The 26,586-nt window shown below is 43.0% G+C and overlaps 1 pseudogene; it reads right to left on the reverse strand.

Annotated features, from left to right (window-relative positions):
- Window positions 1–780: 780 nt before the first annotated feature.
- Window positions 781–26,586, reverse strand: part of LOC139569847 (transformation/transcription domain-associated protein-like) — a 166,868-nt pseudogene continuing 141,062 nt past the window's right edge.

Here is a 26,586-nt window from a genome sequence, read left to right on the forward strand (position 1 = left end):
ACATGATAAAGGGGGAACAGTGAGCTGCAAAAGAAAGAGAGAGAGGCAGATGGATTCAGTGAGGGATCGTGTGTGTGTGTGTGTGTGTGTGAGTGAGGAGAAAGAGTGTGTGTGTGTGTGCAAGTGAATGTGCGAGAGCTGCAACAGAGAGAACGTGGATGACAGAGAGAAACGGATATAGTGAGATTGAGAGAACGAGAGAGAGAGTGACTTACAGTATTGAACACATGGTTCATGAGTGTGGAGAGCAGGCCGATACTCAACAGAGGTCAAGGCACACTGAGATATATTGACATTAATCAGTCACCAGGGAAGAGGAGGCCAAGACTGAATGCACCTCAGTGCTCTTCCCCTGGACTTCCATGGCATGGAGAGGGCCATACCCGGAGGGGGGAAAAAAAGACAAAAACTCAAGGTTATTCTGCCTCCACATAGCACTAAACCAAAATGCCTCATCATCATCCACAGTTAACTTTACTTGAAACTGCAGACCAGCTAAGTGAGGCACACAATTTATCGATAATGTATGCAATGTGAGAGGTAGTAACTGCAATTTCAACCCTGGTCTTTCTTCTGAGAGAAGTGTAATTTCTGTTTTGTATCTGAATGGGTATGAGAAGCACTGTCTGACTTTGTGGTTGATATGTCATTTAAAACCAGGAACCATTTGTCTTTAGCGTGAAATTGAGTAGCGACCCACAAACAAGTGTCAAAAGAAAATTATAACTTTTAAAAATAGCATTTTATTAAAACAAAATGCATATTTACAAGACAGGAGATAACGATCCTTCAGTTGGCCAAAAAGCACTGTACAATTACAACATGGGGGATAATGCACACAAAAACAGGTCAGGGTAGCCCACATACTACATACATACTGTATACATGGGGGATAATGCACACAAAAACAGGTCAGGGTAGCCCACATACTACATACATACTGTATACATGGGGGATAATGCATACAAAAACAGGTCAGGGTAGCCCACATACTACATACATACTGTATACATGGGGGATAATGCATACAAAAACAGGTCAGGGTAGCCCACATACTACATACATACTGTATACATGGGGGATAATGCATACAAAAACAGGTCAGGGTAGCCCACATACTACATACATACTGTATACATGGGGGATAATGCACACAAAAACAGGTCAGGGTAGCCCACATACTACATACATACTGTATACATGGGGGATAATGCATACAAAAACAGGTCAGGGTAGCCCATATACTACATACATACTGTATACATGGGGGATAATGCACACAAAAACAGGTCAGGGTAGCCCAGATACTACATACATACTGTATACATGGGAGATAATGCACACAAAAACAGGTCAGGGTAGCCCACATACTACATACTTACTGTATACATGGGGGATAATGCACACAAAAACAGGTCAGGGTAGCCCACATACTACATACTTACTGTATACATGGGGGATAATGCACACAAAAACAGGTCAGGGTAGCCCACATACTACATACATGGGGGATAATGTATACAAAAACAGGTCAGTGTACCCCACATACTACATACATACTGTATACTTAACTAGACTAAAGAAGGCCAGTTTTATTTTTCTTTAATCAGAACAACAGTTTTCAGCTGTGCTAACATAATTGCAAAAGGGTTTTCTAATGATCAATTAGCCTTTTAAAAATGATAAACTTGGATTAGCTAACACAACATGCCATTGGAACACAGGAGTGATGGTTGCTGATAATGGGCCTCTGTATGCCTATGTAGATATTCCATTACAAATCTGACATTTCCAGCTACAATAGTCATTTACAACATTAACAATGTCTACACTGTATTTCTGATAAATTTGCTGATGTTTAAATGGACAATTTTATTTTATTTCAAAAACAAGGACATTTCTAAGTGACCCCCAACTTTTGAACGGTAGTGTATATATAAAGTGCCAGTCAAAACTTTGGACACACCTACTCATTCAAGGGTTTTTCTTTATTTTTACTATTTTCTACATTTTAGAATAATAGTGAAGACATCAAAACTATGAATTAACACGCATGGAATCATGTAGTAACCAAAAAAGTGTTCAACAAATCAAAATATATTTTGTATTTGAGATTTTTCAAAATAGCCACCCCTTACCCTACAATAGTCATTTACAACAATAACAATGTCTACACTTGTCACGCCCTGACCTTAGAGATCCTTTTTATGTCTCTATTTTGGTTTGGTCAGGGCGTGAGTTGGAGTGGGCATTCTATGTTTTGCATTTCTATGATTTTCTATTTCTATGTTTTCTTTTTCTTTGTGTTTGGCCGGGTGTTGTTCTCAATCAGAGGCAGCTGTCTATCGTTGTCTCTGATTGAGAACCGTACTTAGGTAGCTCTTTTTTCCACCTGTGTTTTGTGGGAAGTTGACTTTGTTTAGGGCACTTAGCCTTTGAGCTTCACGGTTTGTTTTTGTAGTGTTTATTGTTTTTGTTCGGCGTCTTGTTTAATAAAGGAACATGTACGCTCACGACGCTGCACCTTGGTCCTCTTTTTCCAACAGCCGTGACAACACTGTATTTCTGATCAACTTGATGTTATTTTAATGGACAAAATGTGCTTTTCTTTCAAAAACAAGGACATTTCTAAGTGAACCCAAACTTTTGAACGGGAGTGTATATATATATACACACACACACAATGTGTTATTTAAATAATGACTCGTAAACAAACATAAAAAGAAGGACTTACAACATTTTTTCTTCTAGAATAGACTCTTAGAAACTCAGTATTACCAAGTCAACTTGTCAACTTCTAGAATAGACTCTTAGACCTCTGTGTTACCAAGTCAACTTGTCAACTTCTAGAATAGACTCTTAGACCTCTGTGTTACCAAGTCAACTTGTCAACTTCTAGAATAGACTCTTAGACCTCTGTGTTACCAAGTCAACTTGTCAACTTCTAGAATAGACTCTTAGACCTCTGTGTTACCAAGTCAACTTGTCAACTTCTAGAATAGACTCTTAGACCTCTGTGTTACCAAGTCAACTTGTCAACTTCTAGAATAGACTCTTAGACCTCTGTGTTACCAAGTCAACTTGTCAACTTCTAGAATAGACTCTTAGACCTCTGTGTTACCAAGTCAACTTGTCAACTTCTAGAATAGACTCTTAGAAACTCAGTATTACCAAGTCAAGCAGGAGAAAATCACATGACCTCTACACAAAATATGTACACAATACTTTCTCCAATAGTCCCTGGACTGTTCTATTTTCATGGAGGGATGATTTACACAACAGACAGTAAGTCAAGTACAGTGAGGAGCGTTGCAGAATCAACATGTCAGACTGTGCTTGGTTCGAGTGCCTTAATTAGTTTCTCCATCATAATGAGTTTCCTGATTAGCCTGGTTAAACAAGACTGAATGCTGCATTCAAACTGGTTTAACCTAGGTCTTTGACGGTCAGGTCATGGAAATTTGGTTGACGATTATTGGTCGTTTGAATGGAAAGAAAGAAAAAATATGCACATTTTCTCCTCTGCACGTGCTGCTGTAGGCAGGGGGTGTTGCCTAGGCAACCAAAAATTAATTTGCTACAACACCTTGCTTGTTTCAGCAAGGAGAAACATGTCATTACATTGAAGAGTCCATGTTACCATGGAAACAGACTTGATTGTCCGGTCTTCAGTCAGCTGTCCACACATTTCTTTTTATTGTTATTATATTTTCATGACGGTCTTCAACCATAATTGTCAGTTAAACGATTATACAGAAATTGTGCCAGCCCTAGTTTGAGCAGGCTATTTCTTGATACCTGACTGGTTCTACAGAACTCAACAATGCTACATTGTTCCCTTGCTTTGTTTGTTTGCTAAAGAATATCACTGCGTCCTTTCAACTTGAGACCAGGAAGCTCTCTTCAAAAACAATACCTGACAGAGCACAGCATGTTTACGTGACAAAAGCATTTTCTTCAGTTCCAGTTTACATTGTATGATTTCCTATTTTATGTGGCTCAAAGGAATGTGGACTGACACACTCTTCAGCGGCCAACAATGATGACATCTAATAGTTGTGCGTGCAGACCAATGTGCATTACAACACCCTTGTGTCCAAGAAAAACTATTTTCATACGTTTTATCATGTCCATCTTCTTTATATTTCCCCTTCATATCCCCCTCTCAATGTCTACTTTATTCTCCCCTCTACCCAAGTGCCAGGATACCAGGCACTCTCCTCACCCCCTCACAACCAGGCCTGCCAGGCAGTCTACTCTCCTCTCACAACCAGACCTGCCAGGCAGTCTACTCTCCTCTCACAACCAGGCCTGCCAGGCAGTCTACTCTCCTCTCACAACCAGGCCTGCCAGGTAGTCTACTCTCCTCTCACAACCAGGCCTGCCAGGTAGTCTACTCTCCTCTCACAACCAGGCCTGCCAGGCAGTCTACTCTCCTCTCACAACCAGACCTGCCAGGCAGTCTACTCTCCTCTCACAACCAGGCCTGCCAGGCAGTCTACTCTCCTCTCACAACCAGACCTGCCAGGCAGTCTACTCTCCCCTCACAACCAGGCCTGCCAGGCAGTCTACTCTCCTCTCACAACCAGGCCTGCCAGGCAGTCTACTCTCCTCTCACAACCAGGCCTGCCAGGCAGTCTACTCTCCTCTCACAACCAGGCCTGCCAGGCAGTCTACTCTCCTCTCACAACCAGACCTGCCAGGCAGTCTACTCTCCTCTCACAACCAGGCCTGCCAGGCAGTCTACTCTCTTCTCACAACCAGGCCTACCAGGCAGTCTACTCTCCTCTCACAACCAGACCTGCCAGGAAGTCTACTCTCCTTTCACAACCAGGCCTGCCAGGCAGTCTACTCTCCTCTCACAACCAGACCTGCCAGGCAGTCTACTCTCCTCTCACAACCAGACCTGCCAGGAAGTCTACTCTCCTGTCACAACCAGGCTTGCCAGGCAGTCTCCTCTCCCTTCACAACCAGGCAGTCTCCTCTCCCCTCGCAACCAGGCCTGCCAGGGAGTCCATGCTACAGGGTCCATGCGACAGAGGTAGTTCAGGCTGTTGGCTGCAGCCAACAGAGCGTTAACCTTTGACTCCCCTTCCACAAACTGGGCCAAATTGTGGAGCCTGGTCATGCTGGCCATCACAGCCTTCTGCACCAGGGACACCAGCTACTGGGAGTCTTTGTTCTCAGGCTGGACCGCCGGGGACAGGGTTATGGACGTGTCCTCCTGGATCTTCTTGTGCCACGTGATGATCTCATCACGGAGCACCGCTTTCAGGATGCAATCCACCTAGTAGGGGAGAGGGAAGAGATGGAGAGGGGAGAGGTGGAGAAGGGAGAGGTGGAGAAGGGAGAGATGGAGAAGGAGAGGGAAGAGGTGGAGAAGGGAGAGGGGAGAGGTGGAGAAGGGAGAGGTGTAGAAGGAGAGGGGAGAGGTGATGAAAGAGAGGGGAGAGGTGGAGAGCGGAGCGGTGGAGAAGGAGAGGGGAGATGTGGAGAAGGAGAGGGGAGAGGTGGAGAAGGGAGAGGTGGAGAAGGAGAGGGGAGAGTTGAAGGAGAGGGGAGAGGAGAAGGAGAGGGGAGAGGTGGAGAAGGAGAGGGGAGAGGTGGAAAAGGGAGAGGTGGAGAAGGAGAGGGGAGAGGTGATGAAGGAGAGGGGAGAGGTAGAGAGGGGAGCGGTGGAGAAGGAGAGGGGAGAGGTGATGAAGGAGAGGGGAGAGGAGAGGTGGAAAGGGAGAGGTGATGAAGGAGAGGGGAGAGGTGGAAAAGGGAGAGGTGGAGAAGGAGAGGGGAGGGGTGGTGGGGAAGAGGGGAGAGGAGAGGTGGCAAGGGAGAGGTGATGAAGGAGAGTTGAGAGGTGGAGAGGGGAACGGTGAAGAAGGAGAGGGGAGATGTGGAGAAGGAGGGGGAGAGGTGGAGAAGGGAGAGGTGGAGAAAGAGAGGGGTGAGGTGGAGAAGGAAGGGGAGAGGTGGAGAAGGAGAGGGGAGAGGTGGAGAAGGAAGGGGAGAGGTGGAGAAGGGAGAGGTGGAGAAGGAGAGGGGAGAGGTGGAGAAGAATAGGGGAGAGGTGAAGGGAGAGGTGGAGAAGGAGACGGGAGAGGAGAGGAGAGGTGGAAAAGGGAGAGGTGGAGGAGAGGGGTGAGGTGGAGAAGGGAGAGGTGGAGAAGGAGAGTGAGAGGGAGAAGAAGAGGTGAAGGAGGGGAGGGGTGGAGAAGGAAAGGAGAGAGGTGGAGAAGGAGAGGTGGAGAAGGAGAGCAGAGAGGTGGAGAAGGAGGTGGGAGAGCTGGAGAAGGATGGGTGGAGAAGGAAGGGGAGAGGTGGAGAAGGAGAGGGGAGAGGTGGAGAATGAGAGGGGAGAGGTGGAGAAGGGAGAGGTGGAGAAGGAGAGGGGAGAGGTGGAGAAGAATAGGGGAGAGGTGAAGGGAGAGGTGGAGAAGGAGACGGGAGAGGAGAGGTGGAAAAGGGAGAGGTGGGGGAGAGGGGTGAGGTGGAGAAGGGAGAGGTGGAGAAGGAGAGGGAGAGGGAGAAGAATAGGTGGAGAAGGAGGGGAGGGGTGGAGAAGGAAAGGAGAGAGGTGGAGAAGGAGAGGTGGAGAAGGAGAGCGGAGAGGTGGAGAAGGAGAGGGGAGAGGTGGAGAAGGATAGGTGGAGAAGGATAGCGGAGAGGTGGAGAAGGATAGGGGAGAGGTGGAGAAGGAGAGGTGGAGAAGGAGAGGGGAGAGGTGGAGAAGGAGAGGTGGAAGAGAGAAGCTAAATGCTCTAAAAATGTATTACAAAATCAGGAATCATGAGATACTGTGAGACCATCACATCACATACTGAAACCACTCCATATTGTTAGTGCACCATGGTGGGAAAGGGTTATACAGATCAGCCATATTAACTATGCAGAGGCTACAACACTAACAATAACCAACCACCTAGCTGGATACACTCTGTCCTCTTCTCTCGGTCTGCTCAGTGTATGGTGTGCCCCCTAGCAATGAGCTTCAGCCCTTCGCATTTGAGTGACTAGCAAAAGGACTGCCCAGCGTTATCCAGTGAGGTTGCAGGGCGGGCCCAACGGCTCAGTGGACACGGCACAGAGAGAGAAATGAGGTGGTCCACAAATGTGACGTAGTACGCAATTTTCAGCGACCACTTTTGGGTTAAGAGCACTACTTTCAGAACTACTGGCTGAAAAGTATACATAAGTACCGGAACATCTCTAAGTATTTAACACCCCATTTTCTTCACCTCCTCCTTCTTCTCTCTCTGTAACTACAGGATGGAGCTGGGCTATACATAGATATATAGCTGCCTGCCTGCTGCCCTATCATTATGGGACCAACATAGATATACAGCCCTCCTCCTGCCACAGCTGGGACTGAGGCTGAGAGGCTGTTGTTTTTGTTTTGCTTCGCCTCAGTCAATTTCCCTCCAAGTTTACATTTGTAGGATGTAACACCCACACAGAATAACATCCATCAAGAATTATAGGTATCTAAATTAAGGCAATAATTGAGAAATCAGACTGAAGTCTATTTGTTCACACTTTAAACTAAACTAAAGTGTATGGTTCTACTCGTGATGTCTGTAGGTTCTACACAGTGCACAGCAGTGGTCTACCGCCGTAAAGGAGAACTCTCTCCTACAGTAGCTTCAATTTCAACTGTGATGTGCTGACTCATCCTTTTTGGTCAATCAATACGACTAACAAACCATGAAAGACTGATTTGCTGTTGTGCTACAGGTGTGTGCTTGTTGTTGGACCTACCTTGAAGTTGGGCTGAGCGAAGCAGCGTGCCACATGGATCATGGAGGCGGCGAGGGGACCGGAGACGCTGATGGTGGTCCGGAACTCTGAGATGTTGGGTATCAGACGGGAGGGCACGTGTCGGTTGGTGTACAGGTCACCCGTGGCGTTGTTGATATCGATGTGGAAGTACGACATATTCAGCTTCCCCATATTCTGTTGGAGGAGAGGAGTATAACGGTTAGGATCAGGTTTGTATGATGTGTGATCAGTGTGTGTTCGTGTATCTTCCCATCCTGATATTCCTCATCTATTCCAGTCAGAATTGCATTGTGTCTGATCACTAACAGAAGTCCTCTATAAACATTCTCCTGAGATACTCTCTACAGACCTGTTACCCCTGTATTGAACCATGGACAGCAAACAGCTGCCTTCCAGACCAGACAGAGGTATATGTGTGTGTGTGTGTGTGTGTGTGTGTGTGTGTGTGTGTGTGTGTGTGTGTGTGTGTGTGTGTGTGTGTGTGTGTGTGTGTGTGTGTGTGTGTGTGTGTGTGTGTGTGTGTGTGTGTGTGTGTGTGTGTGTGTGTGTGTGTGTGTGTGTGTGTGTGTGTGTGTGTGTGTGTGTGTGTGTGGCACCATAAAAAGTCGACAGAACACCCCAAGCACATCCATAATCCCTCCCTCCTCATCCCTCCTTGTCTGTCTCTGGTGAGATAAATACACTTGAAGTCGGAAGTTTACATACACTTAGATTTGAGTCATTAAAACCCGTTTTTCAACCACTCCACTAATTTCTTGTTAACAAACTATACTTTTGGCAAGTCGGTTAGGAAATCTACTTTGTGCATGACACAAGTAATTTTTCCAACAATTGCTTACAGACTGAATATTTCACTTATAATTCACTGTATCACAATTCCAGTGTGTCAGAAGTTTACATTCATTAAGGTAAATGTGCCTTTAAACAGCTTGGAAAATTCCAGAAAATTATGTCATGGCTTTAAAAGCTTCTGTGTCAATTGTGTACCTGTGGATGTATTTCAAGGCCTACCTTCCAACTCAGTGCCTCTTTGCTTGACATCATGGGAAAATCAAAAGAAACGCCTGAAGGTACAATGTTCATCTGTACAAACAATAGTACTCAAGTATAAACACCAGGCGACCACACAGCCATCATACCGCTCAGGAAGGAGACGCGTTCTGTCTCCTAGAGATGAACGTACTTTGGTGTGAAAAGTGCAAATCAATCCCAGAACAACAGCAAAGAACCTTGTGAAGATGCTGGAGGAAACAGGTACAAATGTATCTATATCCACAGTAAAACAAGTCCTATATCGACATAACCTGAAAGGCCGCTCAGCAAGGAAGAAGCCACTGCTCCAAAACTGCCAAAGAAAGCAAGACTACGGTTTGCAACTGCACATGGGGACAAAGCTCATACTTTTTTTTAGAAATGTCCTCTGGTCTGATGAAACAAAAATATAACTGTTTGGCCATAATGATCATCGTTATGTTTGGAGGAAAAAGGGGGAGGCTTGCAAGCCGAAGAACACCATCCCAACCGTGAAGCACAGGGGTGGCAGCATCATGTTGTGGGGGTGCTTTGCTGCAGGAGGGACTGGTGCACTTCACAAAATAGATGGCATCATGAGGCAGGAAAATTATTTGGATATATTGAAGCAACATCTCAAGACATCAGTCAGGAAGTTAAAGCTTGGTCGCAAATGGGTCTTCCAAATGGACAATGACCCCAAGCAAACTTCCAAATTTGTGGCAAAATGGCTTAAGGACAACAAAGTAAAGTTATTGGAGTGGCCATCACAAACCCTTACCTCAATCCTATAGAAAATCTGTGGGCAGAACTGAAAAAGCGTGTGCGAGCAAGGAGGCCTACAAACCTGACTCAGCTACACCAGCTCTGTCAGGATGAATGGGCCAAAATTCACCCAACTTATTGTGGAAAGCTTGTGGAAGGCTATCCAAAAGATTTGACCCAAGTTAAGCAATGTAAAGGCAATGCTACCAAATACTAATTGAGCAGTGGTGGGCCGTCAGGGCCTGCAAGGCCTTCTCTGCTGGCCTAAACATCATCAGAATATAATTTTTTTTAAAATATATTTTCCCACAAATATGTATTAAATTATTCCCCAGAGTAAGAGTTATACTCTTCATTTCATAGCTTTCCTCTTGGTTGCACTGCTTCCAGCCCCAGGTTGAGATTTGGAGGGCTGGTCTTTACGTTAGATCTTTTATCCAATCATATTCAGCCATCATGTGTTGCCAGGGGTCTAAAATCTGCCCTCAGGCCTTCAGAATCAACAGTGCGGGCGCTTGTAGCTTAAAGTGAATGGAAATTAAAATTTTGTGTCAACCAATCAGCTTTAGAGTTGGCTATTGTACGCCTGCTGGCTGGCTCCAGTGTTACACAGGAGCCAGCTAGCAGGCGTAGGGCGTCCACGTCTTTTGATTGGATTACCAATATTGAGAGGCAGGTCCTATGGGCAGGTCTATGCAGATCTAGGAAACTAAATTTGATAAACGAATTAATTCGCGTTCTACTGTTTTTTGAACCCACAATGGCGGAAGGAGGAGAAGATATCGATTTGGTCGAGGATATAATTATAACGCCATTCTCAAGACGAACTTTTCAAGAAAAGTTAGACATTGTAAGGAGAGGTCGCCCGACGCCACAAAGCCTGTCACAGGCGGGAAAGGGGTTCGTTCGTTCGCCACTTTCAAAGTTTCAACTATGAGCGCTGTCAATGGCTCACAGGCTCCGAGAAGCACTGCAAACTGTACTGCTGGGAATGCCTATTATTTGCAAGTGATCGATTTGGTGTTTGGAGCCACACTGGCTTTGCAAACTTGAGTTGTCTAACCAAGGCAGCAACGAGACACCAAAGTACGGCTGGGCACTTAGAAGCAATGGTGCTTTTGAAAACGTTTGGGGACACCAGAGTGGAGCTACAGCTCTCACTCGTCCTGCGTTATGTGACGGACACGGGAGTCAAGGAGCGATTTATCCGGTTTGAAGATGTGACAAGCGGCAAGCGAGCTGATGACATTGCCGCTCTTATTTTCCGTTTCTTGGAGGAAAATGAATGTAGTCTGGATAAAGTTGTGGCACAGTGTTTTGATGGCGCAGCAGTCATGGCATCTGGACTCAATGGGGTGCAGGCTAAAGTTAAGGAGAGGGCACCGATGGCCTTATTCATTCACTGCTATGCACATCGACTAAATTTAGTACTGACTCAAGGAGCCTCAAAGCTTAAAGAATGCAAGGTCTTCTTTGCCAACCTCAATGGCCTTGCAGCATTTTTCTCACGATCCCCTAAGCGCACGCAACTGTCTAATAATCAGTCTTTGGTGAGTAGGCATACAATGCATGTTATTTTTTATTAAATGTGTATGTATGTTTCGCATTTTATTTCGTTAATATTAAATAGCCTATATATTAACAAAATAAAATGGCAAATAGCCTATGTTGCAAATTATTTGTTTTCTTTTATTTTCAGTGAATAGTTATGTGTCTTTATCATCACGGTGAAACTGCTTTGGGTGCGACAATGCGCTGTTTAGTGAACACACTGTATTTATTTTTTGGGGGACTTAAAGCTCAAAGTTTGTGGACCAGAAATGGATAGAAGAAGAATATTAATATAACTCTGTTGCACTCGACTATGTTCTTGCCTATTAGTTGAACATTACTGTATTGTACTCTTCCCCTGCAATTCTCTGAAAAAAATGTCAATTTCAAGGTGACGCAACGCCTGGTTATACTGCGTTTCTGTCTAAATGTATAGTGTCTAGACTCTAGACACTATACATTTAGACAGAAACGCAGTATAACCTAGACTCTAGAGCCATGGCTCTAGACTCTAGAGCCATGGCATCTAAATGATGGTAATAACAGGTGGATTAATTCGGGTGGGACTGTGTAGGACCTCACTGAAGGCCCAGGCGCCAGGCCCACGGCACGCTACTGTAATTGAGTGTATGTAAACTTCTGACCCACTGGAAATGTGATGAAATAAATAAATGCTGAAATAAATAATTCTCTCTACTATTATTAAAAAATTTCACATTATGAAAATAAAGTGGTGATCCTAACTGACCTAAGACAGGGAATTTCTCCTAGGATTAAACTTCCGGAATTGTGAAAAACTGAGTTTAAATGTATTCGGCTCAGGTGTATGTAAACTTCCGACTTCAACTGTATATACAACAGGTCTTTAAGCCTGTGTTTAGGTGAGGGAGCCATATGATGTACGAAGAGCAAAGAGCATTTTGGGAAGATAAGCTGTTTATGGGAGAAGGGGAGTCTGCTTATGGCAGCTTTATGGCAATAACATTTCATTTTAGTTTTTTTTTGGCCAAAAGGGTTAGATGCTAGGCAATAACATTTCATTTTAGTTTTTTTTTGGCCAAAAGGGTTAGATGCTAGGCCCCATGAGGCTCAGATAAGCTCAGGCTCAGAGAGAAACTCCTCTGGCTCTGGACTGACGCAGTGTGCTGAAAAATAACACATTAACAGGCGACGTGTACTCAGTTTTGGGGCTATATTAATAGGCTGTGAACACAATATAAGGGAGGTGACATAAAATACATTCTCTGAGGATGTGGACATACCATAGAAATAGAATGAATAAAATGGGTTTAGAATTTATAACCCGGGCATATTTGGCTGGCAAACTCATGGGTACACTCATGCCTGGTATTGTGATGTAGTAATTTCCATGGTAATGTAGAATGTTAATTTTATGATGTTAACTGAGGTGCGTTCAACAAGGGGAATAGTTCGCAAATGTTTGCTGACATTAGTTTCCTCTAAGTGTGTGGCAAACTTTGAAAAAAACAACAACAACAGCCCGAAGAGGTAGCGAGCGGCGAACAGAAAATGGGCTTCACCGGGATTGGATTCAAGTAAGTCGATATTATTTACAAATGTATTGAAAAGCTAAATGATGTGGCTCATGCAATGGAATGCATTTGTTGTAATGTCAGTTGAGTTAAATCAACAAATCACAGCACATATCGATGGGTACACTTCCTGCTTTTGCTTCTTGCTTTGCTCCTATGAGTACTTGCAATGGCACCCAATCCAATCATTATGCTATAATTTACTTGAATGGGGACGCATATTCTATTCATTTTATTTCTATAAAACATACACTGCAGAGGCCAAACCATCTCAATGCACTACGTTAGAATAGTGTACTAGTCTAGGGGTAAAATCTGGGGATATTTGGGTGTTTATTGGGGAGAGGCTAGGGGTTATCTATGTCAGCAATGTCCTTGATGTGTGTGTGTGTGTGTGTGTGTGTGTGTGTGTGTGTGTGTGTGTGTGTGTGTGTGTGTGTGTGTGTGTGTGTGTGTGTGTGTGTGTGTGTGTGTGTGTGTGTGTGTGTGTGTGTGTGTGTGTGTGTAATCCTGCCTGTGTCTAATGGGCTCTGTGGAGTGGAACAGGGAGGGGGCTTAATGCGTCTGCTTAGCTGCCCAGTGGAACGCCTGTCAGCAGAGACAGATTAGGATCAGAGAGGAGTCTGAGGAGAAGCTTCTTTAATAATGACTTTCAGAGGCTCTCTGCCCTCCGAAAGGAGCGTGTGTGTGTGTCTGTGTTTGTGAAGCATCCCGGCTCCTTAAATTGAATAAACTCTGATAGCAGAGCAAAGAGTCTGAATATGACTGACTGTCAGGAACGTCTCATAGATAATAGAATAATTAATAAATAATTTCAATAATTGCCTCGCTAAAATATTAGAATGCTTGATAAATTCTCAGCTAAGATCTTTCTTATCTTTAAAATGTAATTTAAATGTACATCAGTCTGGACTAGATCATAGCGCTACCTCTGCTGCATCCCTAGCTATAAATTATATGGTTAACTGTATGGATAAAAGGCAACATTGTGCTGCCCTCTTCATTGCCCTGTCAAAGGCTTTCCATACTGTTGATCACTCACTGCTAATTCAGAGGCTTTCCTCAATTGACCTGGACCAGGCTGCATGTAAATGATTTTTAAAATTACTTGACAGATAGAACTCAATATGTATCTACTGATGATGTTAAATCAGCTTTCCTGTACATTACGAAAGGTGTCGATTCTTGGTCCTGTACTTTTTACTGTTTACAGGACCGGTGTCCCATCCACGGGACGGTTGAGCTAACATAGGCTAATGCAATTAGCATGAGGTTGTAAGGAACAAGAACATTTCCCAGGACATAGACATATCTGATATTGGCAGAAAGCTTAAATTATTTTTAATCTAACTGCACTGTCCAAATTACAGTAGCTATTACGTGAAATAATACCATGCTATTGTTTGAGGAGAGTGCACAGTTATGAACTTGAAAAGTTATTAATAAACAAATTAGGCACGATTGGGCAGTCTTGATACAAACATTTTAACAGAAATACAATGGTTCATTGGATCAGTCTAAACCTTTGCACATGCACTGCTGCCATCTAGTGGCCAAAATCTAAATTGCACCTGGGCTGGAATAATACTGTACATAATGGCCTTTCTCTTGCATTTCAAAGATGATGGTACAAAAAAAAACGGTTGTTTTTTTCTTTGTATTATCTTTTACCAGATCTAATGTGTTATATTCTTCTACATTCCTTTCACATTTCCACAAACTTCAAAGTGTTTCCTTTCAAATGGTACCAAGAATATGCATATCCTTGCTTCAGGGCCTGAGCTACAGGCAGTTAGGTTTGGGTATGTCATTTCAGGCGAAAATTGAAAAAAAAAAGAGGTTTTAACAATATTGACTTGTCTGTAAAAACATTTTTACCTGCACTTGTATGCCAATGATAAATTTGTGTGTGCTATTTCCCCTTTCGGTTGACCAGACTCTATCTGGTTGTAATACAGAAACACTTTATTGACCGGAAATTAGTGGTGAATGCAGGTAAAACTAAGTATATGAGGTTCTCTAGAGCACATAAAAATAACTCTGATGATTTCAGCATATGTACTTTGTGTTTTAAATAGCATATTGATGAGTTAATTAAGACGCACAGCATAAAAATGGGCTTCTTCTATAGAAATAGGTCCTGCCTCTCGCTAAATAGTAGAAAGCAGATTATTCAGTCAACGTTCCTATCGGTCCTAGACTATGGTGACATCATCTATATGAACACAACTGCCACTTCATTAAAGCCGTTAGATGCAGTTTATCATAGCACAGTGCCCTTTATTACGGATGACAATTTTACTACTGCATTCTCGATCAGAAAGTTTGTTGGCCCTCTTTGATGTCACGTAGATTGATACATTGCTATGTTTCAATTATAAAACCCTTTTAAAAAAGGTCCCACTGTACCTTACATTAATACTAAACTTTAGACATACAAGTTAGCACACCCGGTCACTGGAAATTCCTTTTGTCTCTTTAATTTTACCTTTATTTAATAAGGCAAGTCAGTTAAGAACAAGTTCTTATTTTCAATGACGGCCTAGGAACAGTGGGTTAAATGCCTTGTTTAGGAGCAGAACGACAGATTTTTACCTTGCCAGCTCGGGGATTTGATCTTGCAACCTTTTGGTTACTAGTCCAAGGCTACCTGCCGCTCTTTACTGAGTTAACTGAAAGCTGATCTACCTTTCTTGCACCTTATTTGTGGAACAATCTTCAAAATGTTCTTAAACTTTATGTTTGGTGCCTCTAATTCAGAAAGCTGATTGAGGACCTTATTACTAAAGAATGTGTTTTTCTTTCTGCTTGCATTTTCCATTTATATTTTGTGTGTGTAATTTCTGTAATTTAGGGTTCATCTATTAAATGAGACCTTGGTCTCAGTATGACTCCCTGATAAAATAAAGGTTAAACAAAATAAAATAGAGTCTCACCCACTGACAGGGCTGCATTAATATCATAGAGGCTCACTGACTGACACGGCTGCAGTGATGTCATAGAGGCTCATTGACTGACAGGGCTGCAGTGATGTCATAGAAGCTCACTGACTGACAGGGTTGCGCTGATGTCATAGAGGTTCACTGACTGACAGGGCTGCACTGATGTCATAGAGGAGAGGAAGTAATGCATATTGCCTGTCAGAAGCTAAATGTTTGTTAAAATTCTAATTTCGAGACTAATTTCGAGATTATTTCCAACAACTAACTCCGCTGCATATTGAGCGTTGAGATTGCCGAAAAGCCAGTCTCTTTGGCAAAAGGAGTGACAAGGAGTGGATTGTTAAAAATGCATCTAGGGCAGGAGTATTCAACCGGGGGAGGAACAGGAGAGGTTCCGCAAAAAGTGAAAATATATTTTTTATTTTATTTAGATTTAAAATTACATACTTAGAGTACAAAATAAAATAGGAGAATATCTTCTTTCTAATGATGTCAACTTTATTTCTCAACTCCTAATAGCAAATTACACTTACTAGAGCCAATTACACTCACTGGAGTATCTGATAAAGGCTTTGAAAAGTGCCGCTGGGTGCTGGTAAGCTTTCTTGACTTGGACATTTATTTTGGAGTTACCGTTCTAGCTACAGTTGAAGTTGGAAGTTTACATACACCTCAGCCAAATACATTTAAACTCAGTTTTTCACAATTCCGGACATTTAATCCTAATAAAAATTCCCTGTCTAAGGTCAGTTAGGATCACCACTTTATTTTAAGAATGTGAATTGTCAGAAAAATAGTCGCGAGAATGATTTATTTCAGCTTTTATTTCTTTCATCACATTCCCAGTGGGTCAGAAGTTTACATACACTCAATTAGTATTTTGTAGCATTGCCTTTAAATTGTTTAACTTGGGTCAAATGTTTCGGGTAGCCTTCCACAAGCTTTCCACAATACGTTGGGGGAATTTTGGCCCATTCATCCTGACAGAGCTGGTGTAACTGAGTCAGGTTTGTAGGCCTCCTTGATCGCACACGCTTTTTCAGTTCTTCCCAAAAAAATTCTATAGGATTGAGGTCAGGACTTTGTGATGGCCACTCCAATACATTGACTTTGTTGTCCTTAAGCCATTTTTCCACAACTTTGGAAGTATAATTGGGGTCATTGTCCATTTGGAAGACCCATTTGCGACCAAGCTTTAACTTCCTGACTGATGTCTTGAGATGTTGGTTCAATATGTCCACATAATTTTCCTGCCTCATGATGCCATCTATTTGTGAAGTACAACAGTCCCTCCTGCAGCAAAGCACCCCACAACATGATGCTGCCACCCCCTTGCTTCACGGTTGGGATGGGGTTCTTCAGCTTGCAAGCCACCCCCTTTTTCCTCCAAACATAATGGTCATTATGGCCAAAAGTTTTATTTTTGTTTCATCAAACTAGAGGACATCTTTGTCCCCATGTGCAGTTGCAAAATGTAGTCTGGCTTTTAAATGGCAGTTTTGGAGCAGTGGCTTCTTCCTTGCTGAGCGGCCTTTCAGGTTATGTCGATATAGGACTCGTTTTACTGTGGATAAAGATAATTTGTACCTGTTTCCTCCAGCATCTTATCAAGGTCCTTTGCTGTTGTTCTGCAATTGATTTGCACTTTTCGCACCAAAGTGCGTTCAACTCTAGGAGACAGAACGCGTCTTCTTCCTGAGCGGTATGACGGCTGCGTGGTCCCATGGTGTTTATAAATGCGTACTATTGTTTGTACAGATGAATGTGGTACCTTCAGGCGTTTGGAAATTGCTCCCAAGGATGAACCAGACTTGACAATATGTTTTCGGAGGTCTTGGCTGATTTATTTTGATTTTCCCATGATGACAAGCAAAGAGGCGCTGAGTTTGAAGGTAGGCCTTGAAATACATCCTTAGGTACACCTCCAATTGACTCAAATTATGTAAATTAGCCTATCAGAATCTTCTAAAGCCATGACATAATCTTCTGGAATTTTCCAATCTGTTTAAAGGCACAGTCATCTCGTGTATGTAAACTTCTGACCCACTGGAATTGTGATACAGTGAATTATAAGTGAAATAATCTGTCTGTAAACAATTGTTGGAAAAAAGGACTTGTGTCATGCACAAATTAGATGTCCTAACCGACTTGCCAAAACTATAGTTTGTTAACAAGAAATTTGTGGAGTGGTTGAAAAACTAGTTTTAATGACTCCAACCTAAGTGCATGTAAACTTCCGACTTCAACTGTAATAGGCTTTGTTAGAGTTTACACTTCCTCTTCCAAATATAATGTTGGGAGGTCAAAATAATTGAAAACGATCTACCAAATGTATTCATTTTAAATGTTGATTACTTGTCCTCTATTATCATTCACCTGATGATAAGACAAGATGTGGGAAAAAACAAATCCCTGGGTCACCAGTTTCCCTCGGAAGGGGTCTCTGGGTCACCACAATCCTGTCACGGCGCTCTGAGGACAATTCCTTCGACCTCATGGCTTGGTTCTCGCTCTGACATGCACTGTCAACTGTGGGACCTTATACAGACAAGTGGGTGCCTTTCCGAATCATGTCCAGTCAATTGGATTTACCACAGGTGGACTACAATCAAGTTGTAGAGACATCTCAAGGATGATCAATGGAAACAGGATGCACCTGAGCTCAATTTCCAGTCTCATAGCAAAGGAACTGAATACTTATGTAAATAAGGTATTTTTGATTTTAGTTTTATAACATTTGCAAAAAATTCAAAAAAACAGTTTTTGCTTTGTCATTATGGGGTATTGTGTGTAGATTGATGAGGAAAACATTTTGTTTAATCAATTTTAGAATAAAGTAACAAAATGTGGAAAAGTCAAGAGGTCTAAATACTTTCCGAATGCACTATACAAAGAGGAGAAAAAGAGATTGAATGAAGAATAGGAGAGAGAGAGTGAGAATGTGTGTGTGAGAGAGAGAGAGAGAGAGAGAGAGAGAGAGAGAGAGAGAGAGAGAGAGAGAGAGAGAGAGAGAGAGAGAAACAGGATGCACAATCAGCCAAATATGTGTCCTCCTGCCACAACCTGAGGGACAGCCAGTGAAAAATGCAAAGTAATGTTGATAATATTTCCCATTTAGCTTAGTTTTGTTTTGTCTTTCATACCAGGTCATATGTCTTCTCAGTCATGTTGACACTGGTCTACTACCATTGCTTTAATGTATTGTTGTTCTGATTAATATTGTTGTTGTAGCTGTTATTAATGGTAATCCCATGTCCACTACTACTATTATTATTGCTGTTGGTCCCACCATTTATTTATATATAAATATATATACATTTTGTATATGTATACATATATATTTTATTTTTCGATATGTATACTTTATACAATCTATCTAATCTATAACCCATCTCTTTCTAATCTATATCCTGTCTATCTAATCTATACACCATCTCTATCTAATCTATACCTCATCTCTATGTAATCTATACCCCATATATCTAATTTATACCCCATCTCTATGTAATCTATGCCCCATATATCTAATCTATCTTCAATCTACCTAATCTATACCCCATCTCTTTCTAATATATTCCCCATCTATATAATCTATACCCCATCCATCTAATCTATACCCCATCCATCTAATCTATATCACATTTATATCTAATCTATACCCATCTATCTAATCTATAGCCCATCTCCATCTAATCTATATCCCATCTCATCTCAATCTAATCTATATCGCACCTCTATCTAATCTATACCCCATCTATCTAATCTATGGGCTCAGTGGACTTCTGCCAAAATGCTTTCACCCATCCCCATTAATCTAATCTACCTAATCTAAACCCAATCTCTATCTAATCTATATCCCATCACTATCCAATCTATATCCCATCTCTATCTAATCCATAGCCCATCGATCTAATCTATAACCCATCGATCTAATCTATAACCCATCTATCTAATCTATATCCCATCTTTATCTAATCTACATCCCATCTCTATCTAATCCATAGCCCATCGATCTAATCTATAACCCATCTATCTAATCTATAACCCATTTATCTAATCTATAACCCATCTCAATCTAATCTAATCTACATCCCATCTCTATCTAATCTAATCTACATCCCATCTCTATCTAATCTAAATCCCATCTCTATCTAATCTATAGCCCATTATTCTAATCTATAACCCATCTATATAATATATACCAAATCTATCTAATCTATATCCCATCTCTATGTAATCTATACCCATTTCTAGCTAATCTATATCCCATCTCTATCTAATCTATATCCATCTCTAGCTAATCTATATTCTATCTCTATTTTATCTATACCACATTGCTATCTAATTTCTATCCCATCTCTATCTAATCTATAACCCATCTATTTAATCTATGCCCAATCTATATTATCTATATCCCATCTATCTAATCTATATCCCATCTCTATCTAATCTATATCCCATCTCTATCTAATCTATATCCCATCTCCATCTAATCTATAACCAATCTATCTAATCTATAACCCATCTCTATGTAATCTATGCCCCATATATCTAATCTATCTTCAATTTACCTAATCTATACCCCCTCTTTCTAATATATTCCCCATCTATATAATCTATACCCCATCCATCTAATCTATACCCCATCCATCTAATCTATATCACATTTCTATCTAATCTATACCCATCTATCTAATCTATATCCCATCTCATCTCAATTTAATCTATATCGCACCTCTATCTAATCTATACCCCATCTATCTAATCTATACCTGTCTATCTAATCTATACCCCATCTCTATTTAATCTATACCCCATCTGTCTAATCTATACCCCATCTCTAGCTAATCTATACCCCATGTCTATCTAATCTATAGCCCATCTCTATCTAATCTATATCCCATCTCTATCTAATCTATACTACATCTATCTAATCTATATCCCATTTATTTAATCTATATCCCATCTATCTAACTATATGCCATCTATGTAATCTATATCCCATCTATGTAATCTATATCCCATCTATTTAATCTATATCCCATTATCTAATCTTTACCCCAACTCTATATCTCGGCTGGGGTCCCTGGGTCATAAATTGTCCTCGGCGGGGGTCCCTGGGTCGCCAGATTACCTCAGCAGGGGATCCTGGGCATGAAATTTAGGGGTCTCGGAGGAACATCTTCACATTTAATTAGTCTCCTTGACATCCTTGAAAACTCTTTATTTGACAGACTGCTTCAAATTCCCTTATCTAAGTGTCCTTGGCCAGGGTTGGGTGTGGAGGAGGCGTGTGTGTGTGTGCATGCACATGTCTCGATGTGTAAATGTGTATGTGTATGTCTCAGGTTTGAGGATGCGTGTCTCTCTGTACTATCTGCAGCGTCTCAGGTTTGAGGATGCGTGTCTCTCTGTGCTATCTGCAGCGTCTCAGGTTTGAGGATGCGTGTCTCTCTGTGCTATCTGCAGCGTCTCAGATTTAAAGGTTGCGTGTCTCTCTGTACTATCTGCAGCGTCTCAGGTTTGAGGATGCGTGTCTCTCTGTACTATCTGCAGCGTCTCAGGTTTGAGGATGCGTGTCTCTCTGTGCTATCTGCAGCGTCTCAGGTTTGAGGATGCGTGTCTCTCTGTGCTATCTGCAGCTCCTCAGGTTTGAGGATGCGTGTCTCTCTGTGCTATCTGCAGCGTCTCAGGTTTGAGGATGCGTGTCTCTCTGTGCTATCTGCAGCGTCTCAGGTTTGAGGATGCGTGTCTCTCTGTGCTATCTGCAGCTCCTCAGGTTTGAGGATGCGTGTCTCTCTGTGCTATCTGCAGCGTCTCAGGTTTGAGGATGCGTGTCTCTCTGTGCTATCTGCAGCGCCTCAGGTTTGAGGATGCGTGTCTCTCTGTGCTATCTGCAGCGTCTCAGGTTTGAGGATGCGTGTCTCTCTGTGCTATCTGCAGCGTCTCAGGTTTGAGGATGCGTGTCTCTCTGTGCTATCTGCAGCGTCCAGACTGTACCTGGTGGGGACCGGGGGTTGGAGTCAGAGAGGGAGTGTGTGTGTTCCAGACAGTACCTGGTGGGGACCGGGGGTTAGAGTCAGAGAGGGAGTGTGTGTGTTCCAGACTGTACCTGGTGGGGACCGAGGGTAGAGTCAGAGAGGGAGTGTGTGTGTTCCAGACTGTACCTGGTGGGGACCGGGGGAAGGGTCAGAGAAGGAGTGTATGTGTGTGTTCCAGACAGTACCTGGTGGGGACCGGGGGTTGGAGTCAGAGAGGGAGTGTGTGTGTTCCAGACAGTACCTGGTGAGGACCGGGGGTTGGAGTCAGAGAGGGAGTGTGCCGCTGGACTTAACTGTAGCCAGGTGGTCTTTGTGTGTGTGTCAGTGTGTGTGTGTGTGTCTGTGTGTGTGTCTGCGTGGAATGGTTGGAGTCAGAGAGGGAGTGTGTGTGTTCCAGACAGTACCTGGTGAGGACCGGGGGTTAGAGTCAGAGAGGGAGTGTGTGTGTTCCAGACAGTACCTGGTGGGGACCGAGGGTTAGAGTCAGAGAGGGAGTGTGTGTGTTCCAGACAGTACCTGGTGAGGACCGGGGGTTGGAGTCAGAGAGGGAGTGTGTGTGTTCCAGACAGTACCTGGTGAGGACCGGGGGTTAGAGTCAGAGAGGGAGTGTGTGTGTTCCAGACAGTACCTGGTGGGGACAGGGGGTTAGAGTCAGAGAGGGAGTGTGTGTGTTCCAGACAGTACCTGGTGGGGACCGGGGGTTAGAGTCAGAGAGGGAGTGTGTGTGTTCCAGACAGTACCTGGTGGGGACCGAGGGTTAGAGTCAGAGAGGGAGTGTGTGTGTGTTCCAGACAGTACCTGGTGAGGACCGGGGGTTAGAGTCAGAGAGGGAGTGTGTGTGTTCCAGACTGTACCTGGTGGGGACCGAGGGTTAGAGTCAGAGAGGGAGTGTGTGTGTTCCAGTGTAATGGCTGTCATATTCTTCCTCCTCCTCGAACGAGGAGAGGTGAGAAGGATCGGACCAATATGCGGAGTGGTTAGTGCTCATGATGATTTATTATAACGAACAATGAACACTGAAATACAAAACAAATAAACGAAGTGCAGAAACCTATACAGTACCGTGTGGTGAAAACACTAACACGGAAACAAACACCCACAAAACACACGTGAAACCCCGGCTGCCTTAGTATGATTCTCAATCAGGGACAACGATTGACAGCTGCCTCTGATTGAGAATCATACCAGGCCGAACACAAAATCCCAACATAGAAAATCACACATAGACAAACCCACCCAACTCACGCCCTGACCAACTAAATAAATACAAGACAAAGGAAAACAGGTCAGGAACGTGACATCCAGACTGTACCTGGTGGCCTGTGTGCCGCTGGACTGAACTGTAGCCAGGTGGTCTTTCTGTGTGTGTGTGTGTGTGTCTGTGTCTGTGTCTGTGTGTGTGTGTGTGTGTGTGTGTGTGTGTGTGTGTGTGTGTGTGTGTGTGTGTGTGTGTGTGTGTGTGTGTGTGTGTGTGTGTGTGTGTGTGTGTGTGCGCGTGCGTGTGCGTGTGCGCGTGCGCGTGCGCGCGTATGTTCCAGTACCTGGTGGCTGGCCTGTGTGCCCCTGGCCTGTACAGTAGCCAGACGATCGTAGTAGCGTGAGATGGGGTTATCTTGCTTGATGCCCTTCTTGGACAAGCGTGGCATAGATCTCAACTAGAGACAGAGAGGATGGGATGTCCTCCACCAGACGCATCTGAGGAGACAGCTACCACCCTGGGGACTGGAGAGAGGGAGGGAGGGTGAGAGGGAAGGTGGAGGGAGGAAGATAGGGGGTAGGGAGGGCTGGAGGGAGAGTAAGCACAATTTAATAACATGGGAAACTGATTACACACCTCAATACAATGTATACATCCTAACCTTGGTGGACTAGAGGGAGAGGGAGAGGGAGAGGGAGAGGGAGAGGGAGAGGGAGAGGGAGAGGGAGAGAGACAGAGACAGAGAGCTAGAGCAGTAAGACACCTCAATAGAACAGCTACACCTTCATTTTTAGAGACAAAACAATCAAGTTAAATCATATCCACCAGGTCTACCTATCAAGCCTAACTTCAGATTTCTCAATACAGTACAGAGTTTTAGTGCTCCTGTCGGCCATGATGTAACAGTAGAGTTGATTCCGATTCAGAGTGTTTAATAGTCACATGTACAGTGTTGCAGGTGAGGTTGCAGGGTACAGTGAAAATCTTAGGCCCCCGAGCTCCAACATGCAGGACTAAGTTAAATAAAACAATGACAATGGTAATCCCCTCATCAATCTACACACAATACCCCATAATGACAAAGCAAAAACAGATTTCTTTAAATGTCAGAAAATTTATAAAAAATGTAAACTGAAACATGACATAAGTACTCAGACTCTTTACTCAGTACTTTGCTGAAGCACCTTTGGCAGTGATTACAGCCTCCAGTCTTCTTGGGTATGACCCTAAAAGTTTGGCACACCTGTATTTGGGGAGTATCTCCCATTCTTCTCTGCAGATCCTCGCAAGCTCTGTCAGGTTGGATGGGGACCGAAGCTGAACATGCTATTTTCAAGTCTCTCCAGGTATGTTCGATCGAGTTCAAGTCCAGGCTCTGGCTGGGTCACTCAAGGACATTCAGGGACTTGCATTGTCTTTGCTGTATGCTGAGGTTCATTGTCCTGTTGGGAGGTAAACCTTCGCCCCAGTCTGAGGTCCTGAGCGCTCTGGAGCAGGTTTTCATCAAGGATCTCTCTGTACTTTGCTCCGTTCATCTTTCCCTCGATCCTGACTAGTCTCCCAGTCCCTGCCACTGAAAAACATCCCCACAGCATGATGATGCCACCATCATGCCTCACCGTAGGGATGGTGCCAGGTTTCCTCCAGACGTGACGCTTGGCATTCAGGCCAAAGAGTTCAATCTTGCTTTCATCAGATCAGAGAATCTTGTTTCTCATGGTCTGAGAGTCTTTAGGTGCCTTTTGGCAAACTCCAAGCCGGCTGTCATGTGCCTTTTACTGTGGAGTTGCTTCTGTCTGGCCACTCTACCATAAAGGCCTGAATGGTAGTGTCTTGGTGGTTATACACTTCTTCCATTTAAGAATGATGGATACCACTGTGTTCTTGGGGACCTACAATGCTGCAGAAATGTTTTGTTACCCTTCCCCAGATCTGTGCCTCGACACAATCCTGTCTTGACCCCTGTAACAATTCCTTCGACACGCACTGTGTACTGTGAGATCTTATATAGACTTTCCAAATAATTATCAAGCAATTTAATTTTCCACAGGTGGATTCCAATCAAGTTGTAGAAACATCTCAAGGATGATCAATGGAAATAGGATGCACCTGAGCTCAATTTCGAGTCTCATAGCAAAGGGTCTGAATACTTATGCAAATAAGGTATTTTATTTTATATATCTTTATCAAATTTGCTCAAAAATCTAAAAACCTGTTTTTGCTTTGTCATTATAGGGTATAGTGTGTAGATTGATGAAGGAAAACATTTATTTAATCAATTTTAGAATAAGTCTGTAATGTAACAAAATGTGGAAAAGTCAAGGGGTCTGAAAACTGTCCAAAAGCACTGTACAAGGAATAGAGAAATTGATTGTACGAAGAATAGGAGAGAGAGAGCGAGAATGTGTGTGTAGGAGACAGAGAGAGACGAGAGACAGAGAGAGAGAGAGAGAGAGAGAGAGAGAGAGAGAGAGAGAGAGAGAGAGAGAGAGAGAGAGAATGTGTGTGTATGAGACAGAGAGAGACACAGAGAGAGAGACAGAGAGACAGAGAGCGAGAATGTGTGTGTATGAGACATAGAGACAGAGAGCGAGAGCGAGAGCGAGAGCGAGAGAGAGAGAGAGAGAGAGAGAGAGAGAGAGAGAGAGAGAGAGAGAGGCACCAGGGTATCAATCAGTCCAAGTACACAGTGATGTCACGGGCCAATTCTCCCCCGGGTGACATTCTGAACCCTCCATTTCCTCTTGTCTCCACAGATACCAGGTCCGGTAAACGAGGGATGTACACATTGCACACTGACATGGGCTCAGTTGGCTTCTGCCAAAAGACTTTCATCCATCCCTATTTATCTAATCTACCTAATCTATACCCCATCTCTACCTAATCTATTACCCATCTCTGTCTAATCTATACCCCATCTCCATGTAATCTATATCCCATCTATCTAATATATGCCCCATCTATCTAATCTATACCCCATATCTATCTAATCTAAACCCCATGTATCTAATCTGTATCCCATCTATCTAATCTATATCCCATCTATCTAATCTATACCCCATCTATCTAATCTATACCCCATCTATCTAATCTATACCCAATATCTATCAAATCTATACCCATCTATATCCCATGTATCTAATCTATATCCCATGTATCTAATCTATATCCCACCTAGCTAATTTATACCCAATCTATCTAATCTATACCCCATATCAATCTAATCTATACCTCATCTCTATCTAATCTATATCCCATCTCTATCTAATCTATATCGCATCTCTATCTAATTTATACCCAATCTATCTAATCTATACCCCATATCTATCTAATCTATACCTCATCTCTATCTAATTAACCTATATACCATTTCTATCTAACCTATATACAGTGAGGGAAAAAAGTATTTGATCCCCTGCTGATTTTGTACGTTTGCCCACTGACAAAGAAATTATCAGTCTGTAATTTTAATGGTAGGTTTATTTGAACAGTGAGAGACAGAATATCAACAAAAAAATCCAGAAAAACACATGTCACAAATGTTATAAATTGATTTGCATTTTAATGAGGGAAATAAGTATTTGACCCCTCTGCAAAACATGACTTAGTACTTGGTGGCAAAACCCTTGTTGGCAATCACAGAGGTCAGATGTTTCTTGTAGTTGGCCACCAGGTTTGCACACATCTCAGGAGGGATTTTGTCCCACTCCTCTTTGCAGATCTTCTTCAAGTCATTAAGGTATCGAGGCTGA

Source organism: Salvelinus alpinus, chromosome 3, assembly GCF_045679555.1.
Source record: "Salvelinus alpinus chromosome 3, SLU_Salpinus.1, whole genome shotgun sequence".
NCBI lineage: Eukaryota > Metazoa > Chordata > Actinopteri > Salmoniformes > Salmonidae > Salvelinus > Salvelinus alpinus.